The sequence below is a fragment of the Mustela erminea genome, chromosome 13 (assembly GCF_009829155.1).
Source record: "Mustela erminea isolate mMusErm1 chromosome 13, mMusErm1.Pri, whole genome shotgun sequence".
Taxonomy (NCBI): domain Eukaryota; kingdom Metazoa; phylum Chordata; class Mammalia; order Carnivora; family Mustelidae; genus Mustela; species Mustela erminea.
In genome coordinates, this window is record NC_045626.1 from 59,426,282 (window position 1) to 59,436,214 (window position 9,933).

Consider the following 9,933-nt stretch of genomic DNA (forward strand, 5'->3'; position numbering starts at 1 on the left):
GTACACCATCCTGACATTGCTCTGTATTTTTAAGCTGACTAGCCCTTCTTTGGCACAAATGAATCTTGAAGAACAGCTCATTCTTCTCACTTTTGTCTCACACAAAGATCAGATTGGTGGGTGTTTTCTCAGCTATCATCTGGAACCTGTTAATTTTTGCAGCAGATTGCCTAAAAATACAACCTGGAGAATAATGGAAAGCAAACACCCACTTTTTCTTACTCATTTTCTTCAGATATATAACCTGCAGTCCCCAAATTCCTCTTCCCAGGGCCTCTTCAGAGGGCAATTAAGCAGGGGGAGGGGGGAAATTTCAATGGAGAAAGAGCACAATTTGGGTCCAGCAAATTATACCAAACCCATGCACTAGTATGTAGGAATGTAGAAACACACCAGACTGAATCAATCTGGAGCTTTCTATGAATGAATCAGAGATAACACTTTCTGGCACAGAAGTCATGGTCACTAGAGCGGCCATTACTTCCTTCATTTTGTAGAACTCATTCAGGGTGAGTCCAACAAGACGTTCCACCTGCCAGCCCCCACAATTCACAGCCTGAGGGTCTAGCCCACACCCCTCTTTTTCCTTGCTGTTCATTCCTAACCAGCAGCTAGTATAAGGACAGTCTTCTCACTCAGGCAAATCTGAATGTGATCAGTTTACAGATGAAGACCATCAGGCAGACAGATATATATATTTTAATTTTATTTCATGTCTAGCTACTCTAAAAAGCTGATTTGTTGTGTTTTATTACAAGATGGAGGTATTTGTATTCAATTAGTGGCAGGACCAGAGTCTCTTAGAAGGAGTATTTGTGTGGATGCTTTGTGTGATAGATTCTTGGGGTAGAATAAGAGATCCTGAGGAGTCCAGGTAAAGGCACAAGTGCTCTGCTAGAGAGGATGATGCTGTCTGGGCTTCAAAAGTGGAGAGTAAATAGAGCGAGAACACTGAACATGGAGACGAAGCCAGATGTGTAAGTTTTGCAGGACATGGCATGGCCTCCTTCTGGGACATGGCGAACTCATGGAAGGTTTGGTGCAAGTGCAAAAAGGATTGTTCTTTGCATCCACCTTGACATGAGGTAGAATTGACATAGGCTGCAGACCCTGAAAGCCTCAAGGCAGAAGGTCTTGGGGAATTTTGCAGAAATCATCCTCAGAGTTCTCACAGGCCAAGCAACTGGGGCTCAGGGGACAGGAAAGCGCCACCACATGACAGCCATTGTAGATGCACTTGCTACCGAAACAACCAGTCTATGTCATCCATTTTGATTCAAAAACCAATCAGTTCAATTAGGAGAAAGAAGTAGAAAAGGGAACCCTAGTTATCTGATATCCAACAGAATTAATTTTTCTCTTTATAACATTTGGTTGAATCAATCAAATTTTAAAGAGCATTTGTCAGGTTCTAGGAAAATAACTTGCTCGTGCTGTTCAGATTACCAAGGCTTTATCTCATTTGATACACTCTACAGTCCTGTGAAGTAGGGGTTGTCATCAACCCTTTATAAAGGGCACATATCACTCAAGAATTAGGATGTAGAACCAGAACTCAAACCTTGGATTCCAGAAGCTCTCTTTCATTCGCACTGGCCATCCATTGCCATAGAGATGCAACCACAAGAGGTTTGTCCTTCAGACTTCCTCTTTTCTCATCGCTCCCCATGGAACACACAGTGTTTGGGTTTGGCTCCCCCATGCAATTGAATTTTACTTACACATGGAAGCCAAAACCCTACTTTGTTGACTCTTTTATCTGATGAGAACTTGATTCTAATAATCTGAGATGGTGGAAACTCCACTCAACATCATGCCGCCAGCAAATGTGAGCTTCCCACTTCCCCCTTGCAAGAAACTAAGTCTGAGATAGAATGGAAAGGAACACAAGGCTCCCAGCAACATCTTCCTAAGATACAAATGTGATCATGTCCCTCCTTTGTCTGCAACTAGCTGTGGGAGAATGGCACTAAAAACAATTATTATTTTTTTTTTTAGTTTGTTTGTTTTGTTTTGTTTTTACAGAGAGAGATACAGCAAGAGAGGGACAAGCAGGGGGAATGGGAGAGGGAGAATCAGACTCCCCACTGAGCTGGGAGCCTGATGCGGTACTCAATCCCAGGACCTAAGCCAAAGGCAGATGCTTAAGGACTGAGCCACCCAGGTGCCCCACTAATAACAATTATTAGTCATATGCATATTGTATCATCTATTAGTTGTCCTTACGATAGGACTCAATGTCATCTGGCTCTTTGCTTTGTCCGTTTCCCCCAGAATGAGGCTGCCTCACAGCATTTGCTAAGTGAATGAGTCGAAGACAGAAGGGACCCCTGCATGAAGATATTTTTTTATCTTCCCAAAGCGCCACATGGCACCGTCATTTTTATTTTAAAGATGAACACAGTGTGACTCTGAAAGGATGCATGGCCCTTAGTCATGTCGATAGCTGGAAAACAACAGGATAAGAATCAGAACCGGATCAATCCCTCCATTCCAGACTTCTGCTTCCTTCCACCGACTCCCCTCCTCAGTAGTCCATACCCTTTAAAATCTGGACAATCCCTCAGCCTCAGGCCTCATCACACCACAAACTCACCTACTTGCTTTTCCTGAACTATTCAAAAATTTTCGACCCTCCTTTCCTTCTGAGGGGCTGTGCGATTTCTCGGAAAGTCCCTCCACTTCCTTCCCCTCCAAATGCATCTGGTGAAACCAGCTCTAACACTGCGTGCTGGCCGAACTTCACCCCAGCCTCCCACATGCGCACCCTGACTTAGAGGGTTCCTACACTCATCTTTTACTCTTGAAACTGTTTACTGATCATTAACACTGTTAGGTTGATACATTGTGAATCTCTGGCCCTTCCTTCTTCCTGAGCCCCACTTACCCTTCTGTATTAAAGCTGCAGTGGCCTAGATGGTAATGAGAAGCTAAATATGGAACAAAATATATCACTACGAAAATACAGGAAATTTTTAAAAATCTTACTTGAATTATAATGGTTACTGGAATACACACACACACACACACACACACACACACACACAAATACTGCTTTGAGAAGGAAGGAAGAAAGGAGAGGGGAGGGGAAGGGCCGGAGAGGGCGAGCAAGAGAGAGGAAAGGCATACTTTCCATAATGAAAATCCTAATGAGCACCTGTGGTGATCGGAGCCCTGGGAATTACCCAGGACAGAGACTAGAATGATCCTCATATTCCCAGCATCTAGTATAATGTTCTGGCATGGAGCGAGTGACAAATAAATATATATTAAATTGAACAAGATCGATATGACTTACAAGAAAATAGTACTTATTATGATATACATATTTTTGAAAATTGAGAGTATGTCAATGGTGGGAAATGTTAAAATTACGAATAGCGATAAAAATGAAATTGATGTAAAGTTGACTTTTAAAAACATGATCTTGCCTCTTCTAGTGACAAGAAAATTCAATATGGAAGTGCTAATAAACAGGTTAATGAGATAGACAAGTGGGAAAAGTAAGTAAAAGGAAAACTTGGTATTATGATTAAATATCCAAACACTAAGAGCAAGTTTACAAATTTGCCAGTAATTGTTCTGAAGCGATAGATGTGAAAAACACAATCATCTGGTGAGAATGGACCCCTGCTTATAAAGCCAAGCTCTCTTACTAAAAAAAAAAAAAAAAAAAAAAAAAAAAGGTACAAATAAATAAATGGTTTTTTTTAAACCTTTTTTTTTTATTTTTTATTTATTTTTAAAGATTTTATTTATTTATTTGACAGAGACACAGCAAGAGAGGGAACACAAGCAGGGGCAGAGAGAGAGGGAGAAGCAGGCTTCCCGTTGAGCAGGGACTCCCCCACCAACCCCATCCATGCAGGGCTTGATCCCAGGACCCTGGGATCATAATCTGAGTGAAAGACAGACACCCAATGATTGAGCCACCCAGATGCCCCAAGTTTTTTCTTTTAAATGAGAAGAATTTTTTTTTTAAGGTGAAGAAGCTGAAAGAAAAAGGATTTTTGAGCCCAAATTGCACCTCAATGTCCAAGGTTTTTCTTCTCATGCAACAATATAAGTGGTGTGTGTTTTAGGTTAAAAGTGAGTGCCAATCGGTGGCAGAAATTGGCCAAACCCCTCAGTGTCCCTCTGGGCCCTGAGGCCTTCAGAGTGGACACCTCAGCCCCTGACCAAACTAACCTCAGGGCAGGCAGAGGCCTGTGTCTGTGCAGGAGCACCTCTCCCCAAGCAATACTCTTGGTCATCCTTCATTCTAATGTAAACCCATTTCTCTGACTCTAGACAATAAGAGTGTTTTTCCCCTGCAAACAAGTAAGAACACGGTGCCCGAGCTCCAGGAGTTTATGGCCTCGATGGACAGTGATGAGAGAACAGTCTTATGCTCTAAGGCGATCTTTACACGCTGAAGATTTGATTCCCCACTTTGTTTCTCTATCTCTCCACATCCCCTAAACACATCGCACTCACTCTTCTGCCCTCTTTCCCCAACTTTTCACAAGGGCATAAGCCCTCATGTTGGGTTTTCATTTGTGCTTCTGTCCAGCTACAGAAAGTCTTCATCGTTCTCCAAGGGGGGGAGCACCCCTCCAGGGTTGGAAGCAAGGTGGCAATGGGAGGGCTCTGCATGCCACACGGGTGTGCTGGCTCCTTCTGCCTTTCCACCTCCCACCTTCTGAGCGGGCTCAAAACCTCAACCACAATAACCTTCGGGCAGCTCCCCTTGCTGCTTCCTCTTTTCTGGTTTTCTTTCTCTTTTTACTGCTTTCTGTATTTCTTTCTTAATCACTCAAGGGTCTCATTCAGTACATCATCTCTTCAACACTGGATGCTGGTTCAGGCACTTCCTTGGCTGTGTTCCCATGAAGCCTCATACGGACTCCTATGTGTAAGCAACAATTGAATTGTTTGCTTTCAAGTCTTCCCCACCCACCCACCTACAAAACTAGAAGCACCTAAAGGCAACAATGATGTTCTATTCATTCCTGTATCCCTGGGGACTTGACACAGATGAAAGTGCTAAAACCAACATATGGGATCAGAATTTAAAGACAATTAGAATAATGAAGAACTCTCACTTTGATGCTCTTATAATCAGTGCTTGGTTGAGGAAACCTAGATGAAATAAAGCCCTAGGACTCCACACCTTGAAATTATGAATCCGGAACATTCTCTGTGACTGTCTATTCATTGGACTTCCACATTAAGGAAGACTTCTCCAGCTCTACAGAGCAGAAATAAGAAACGTTCATGGGAGAATGTTTAAAGCTCCTGGCCAACTGAGCAAACTGTATTGCTACATTCTGCTATGTTCTAATTTTCTTTATTCTTTGAGCTCTAATATAATCAATTGACTGATTGCTTTCTTTATCTCCTGTACTACTTTCTAGCTACTAATAAAGAAGACCATGTCAACCAAGGTTGTAGCAGAGCACAGGTGGTACACTCAAATCAGGTCACTGAAGAAAGTATAAAGAAAGGGCTATATGGAGTGGGGTAGCCTGGGTTACAAAAAGGTGCAAAGGATGGCAGAGGACCAGAGGACCATAATGGTGGGGGAGGGGGGGACACTGCACCTGCACTCTCTCCTGCTGCCCTCCAATCCCTTGCCGCTCATTGGCCAAGCGCAAGGGCAGAAAAGCAACTCAATATAGTCCATGCGGGGTAACCTCCCAGTGTCCGAGGGAGTAAATGGAAAATTTCCAACACAGTGACTGATGCCCACTTGCAGGCAAGTGTATAGAAACATGGGAATTAGCCCATGCCCATGGGAATTAGCCAGGTAACTATACAAGCAGCATTTAGTTTTATTTTGTTATCAAAGAAACTGCTCTCCTGATGCACTGTTTACAAATCAAGACAGAAATTATTAGTCTGCTGAGTGTTAATGATGCATGCACATGTGTGTATCCTCTGTACTGACCAGCGGTCCTCACGACCGGCCACATGTCAGAATATTCTGGGCGGCCCTATTCACACTCACTGAGTCCAAATCCCCAGGAGCAATACCTCAACAACCATATTTTTCCAAAGTATTGGTAACCACCCCTGTAAACTCTCAGAACTTAATTCATCTTAATTCATCTTGATAACCCAATACTTAACAGGATACCGGAGGATCTCCCTAGTAAGGCTTAAACCTTGTTGGATTGAACTACAAGGGAATACAACACACAATCAGGCACCTGTAATAGAAAAGACATAACTGAATTCACGAAACATTTCCTTTATCAAGAAATGAGAATCCAGGGCAAGGAAGACGGCTGAGGGCATCTGAGTCATGGGCAGCCTCCATGACCTCCCAAGATGCCTTTCCATCCCAGGACTCTGGAAAAAAAAAAAAAAATGAAGAAAGGATGTGCACACAAAGGTTAACTACCCAAACTTAAAGTTCATTTTAAGACACAAGCTCGTAGAACTGAACTTCAAGGGAAATGATTGGGGCAGCGGGAGGGGAGAACCATTATTTTTTTTGAGGAGTAGTAACACTCTCTAGCATTCTGGAACACCAGCTGTAGGTAGGCTAGGTACCCTGCCAAGTCCCCAAAAAGGCCATCACAGAACTTTCTAATTGGTGCATGGTTTAGTGACCTGATAGCACAAGAATGTGGACAGGTGGAGGGTACATCTAGCTCCTCAAATATTCTGTCGGTCAAGAAATGCTTCGGAGGTCCTCAACAGGAGGAGGAGATGCTCCTTTCTGTGTCTGCAGGGCCTGAGGCATGAGCAGTGTTCCAAGCACAGATCCCACTAAGCTCAGGAGCATCTCCTGTCCTCGCCCTTCCCTGCCATCTCCATGTGGGTTCTGATAAAAATCCAGGCTACTTTAAGTCCTACAAAGAGAACCTATTAATCTCATGAGCCGTGATCTCAAACAAGATCATAAAATCATGACAAAAGATGTCAAAACTTTTCCAATGCATCTTCTTATGATGGGAAAGAGACTTGAACCAAGAGTTCAATTTGGAATTCGGAAATGGGCGTCAAGCTAATGATCAGCCAGGCAGAGCCTTTCTGAAAGAAGGCAGGGACCCTAACAGTCCTGATGTCCAGATTCTGCTGGTTTGTGCCTTTTGTTCAGCTCAGCTTGCCAAGGTTTTTCTCTTCTATTGATTCTCCATTACAGAGCATCTGTAACGGTGCCTTTTCCTGGAACAGACTGCAGATGTCCCCTCTGACCTTTGATAAACTGGCTGCCAAATCTGGCCTACCAGATTAAGTGGTGAGGAAGAAAGGGGGTGGGGGGAGGAGGGAGCAGGAGATTAAAAAACAAATGAACAACAACAACAAAAACAGAGGGAAAACTAAGAATTTATATTTGGCTTTAAACTTGGAAATGGAAGTGAGTACACCAAATTCAACAATCTAATGGCTTGATGATATCCACCAGCTGGACTGGCCAAACACTATGGAAACCTATTTTGGACCTGAAGGGATGGGGGCTCCGGGGAGGGGGGAGAAGGCAAGGGAAGTCAATTAGTTCTAGGCAAAGTGCCCAACAAGCAAGCTTCAAGTATAAATACAAGGCAAAAAATAGATGTGCAACCATCTTATCTTTCCAATCAAAGTTTCACAACCACATCCCTTACTTCCTTTAAGAGTCCGTGTGGGACACATTGTGCCTGTGAAAGATAGCACCATGCATTTCCATAGGGAAGACACATTTGTTAAGAAAGCCATGAGCCTAGGGCTGCAGGGATCCCTATGTTAGCGCACATAAAATGTCAGCTCTCTAGCCTCTTTAAAATTAAACAAGAAATATTCCCTATAAACTTACGGGTAGAGTGGAGACATTATAAGAATGGTAGGTTTTGAATACTGGCATTAATAAGGGATGCTTATCTTGAAAACATTCATTTAGCAACTAACACATTTGGCATGAAGGTTTCTGGTTCCGTTATCTCTTCTACGATGGAAGGAGAAGAAGACCACCTCTTTCGTGGATGACAGGGCAGGGGTGCAAGAAGATGCAAACATGCCCAGAAAGGGCCACCCATCATGAGCACTATCGAAGTGTTTCTTTTGTTCATAATGCTGTTGCTGTTACTGGAATCTTCTAGCACTCAAGGTGTTGTCGGGGTAAAGATTTGTTAACCGCTGATCCTTGATCCATCTCGCAGAATCCGGGAGGCGTAACCGGACACCAGCTTCTGGTTCAACGGCACCAGACAGGTCTCACCTGTCTGTCTGAATCACAACTCGGATATGTCCAGGAGAAGTCTTCCGCCCACCTCAACACCCTCCCAAAGCAGAATGTGCCATCACCCAGTTCAGCAAAGGGTACAAAAGTGGGTTTCCCACTGCGATTAGTGAAACGCAGCCAGTATTCCAATAAAAGACTCTTTGGAGCATGGGGCCAATGTGGTTTTTTGATGCAGGCTTAATTTCACTGAGAGAGATGGCTAAAAAGTCAGCTTTCAAGAGGTCACTTGTCAACTTGGCTATAAAATGAGATTTGAGGATAGAAATTCAGGGGGTATATTCTGCTCCAAGATCAAATATACATCCTTTTAAACATTACTGATAAGAGCAAAGAATTGGAAATAACTATAGATTATAGTTCAATACAGTTAAAAATATGAAGGGAAGCCCAAATTATAGAATACTGTTCACCCATCTGAAATCATGTGAATGAGGAACATTTGCCAAGTGACTGCTAGATAATTACAGCAAATCGCCAAAAATGTACAGCATATGATTACATTTTATTAAGATATCATACACAGTGATATCTAAATTTTTTTTTATAAATTCTGGGGTAAGAGAAGATTAAAAAATAATCGTGGGAGTCATTACTCAGTAGGAGAATACGATTGATTTGTATTCTGTTATATACAGGTTTTAGCTTATTTTTATATTTTATGGAAGTAATATAGATTATTTCTATAACCAGGAAAAGAAGTTATTAATTTTAAGATAATTTTAAAGAATTTTTTAATTCCCATGAATAAACCTAGGCACTTTTTTTTTTTTTTTTTTTTTAATGACCAAGAATGAACTTAACTGGGCAGGGCAATCTGGATGCAACTTTGGATGTTGAAGAAATTTGAAAAAAAAAAAAGAGTTTTATAAAACCAGGAAAGAGATTCACATGAAATTCAGTTTTTTGCCTGTTAGGTGGAATCATTAGGGTTGGAAGTGAGAAAATCATGGTGCATGGAGCTCTTCTACCTGCCTTCACCAACCTCACAGTACCCACGTACCTATCTTTTGAGCAAGTAGCAGATCTGTACAATTTCTCTTGCCTTTCCCTGCCAAAACCTCTCCTGGGGGGTGGGGAGGTTTAATTAAATGTGTCTAAGGTATTACTTAAAACCATACCGTTCTCACTTACCCTAAGGCCTGACATGCCCAAGAACTTCTAATAGTGAGTGTCTGAAACCAGTTTTAGTTTTTGGTTTCCAGATTTTCAAACTACAGAATGATTTCTGGAAACGTTCTAAATTTGGTAGTTTTGCTTACCAGTGATACGTGGAAAAAATAATACGGAATTGGTTGTCAGGGAGCCTAGTGGAAGCAGTATCTTTCTCCTTCTGTCTATAAGGTGCCCTGCCATTTCAAGAATGCAGTGTAGCCTGAATAAAGCAAGACCACCATTTTGAGGCAATGGCCCCATCACCACACAAGGTGGTTCTGGACCAATAGCCCCAACGGCAAACAAGGTTGATGCAGTATGAATATCCTGAAAGAGTCTTAAAATTACTTCATTTTAATGTACACAATTCAACGAACAAACACAATAACAAAACATGTGTCTATTTGTTTTTCATCTTTTTATGACTTCATGTCAATTCACCAAGAAGAAAACAAGCTTGTTCTGATGATGTAATTAGATGATTACAGTCAACTCAAGTTTGGACGACCAGATATTCTCTGCTACAAAAGTCTCCCTTTGCAGACTCTGGGTAGATGCCAAAAACCGGATTT

At 42.1% G+C, this 9,933-nt stretch overlaps 1 protein-coding gene across 4 annotated transcripts in view; it reads right to left on the minus strand.

Moving 5' to 3' along the window:
* Nucleotides 1-9,933, minus strand: part of PIEZO2 (piezo type mechanosensitive ion channel component 2) — a 451,560-nt gene that overhangs the window by 381,415 nt on the left and 60,212 nt on the right. The gene's annotated exons all lie outside the window — the stretch shown is intronic.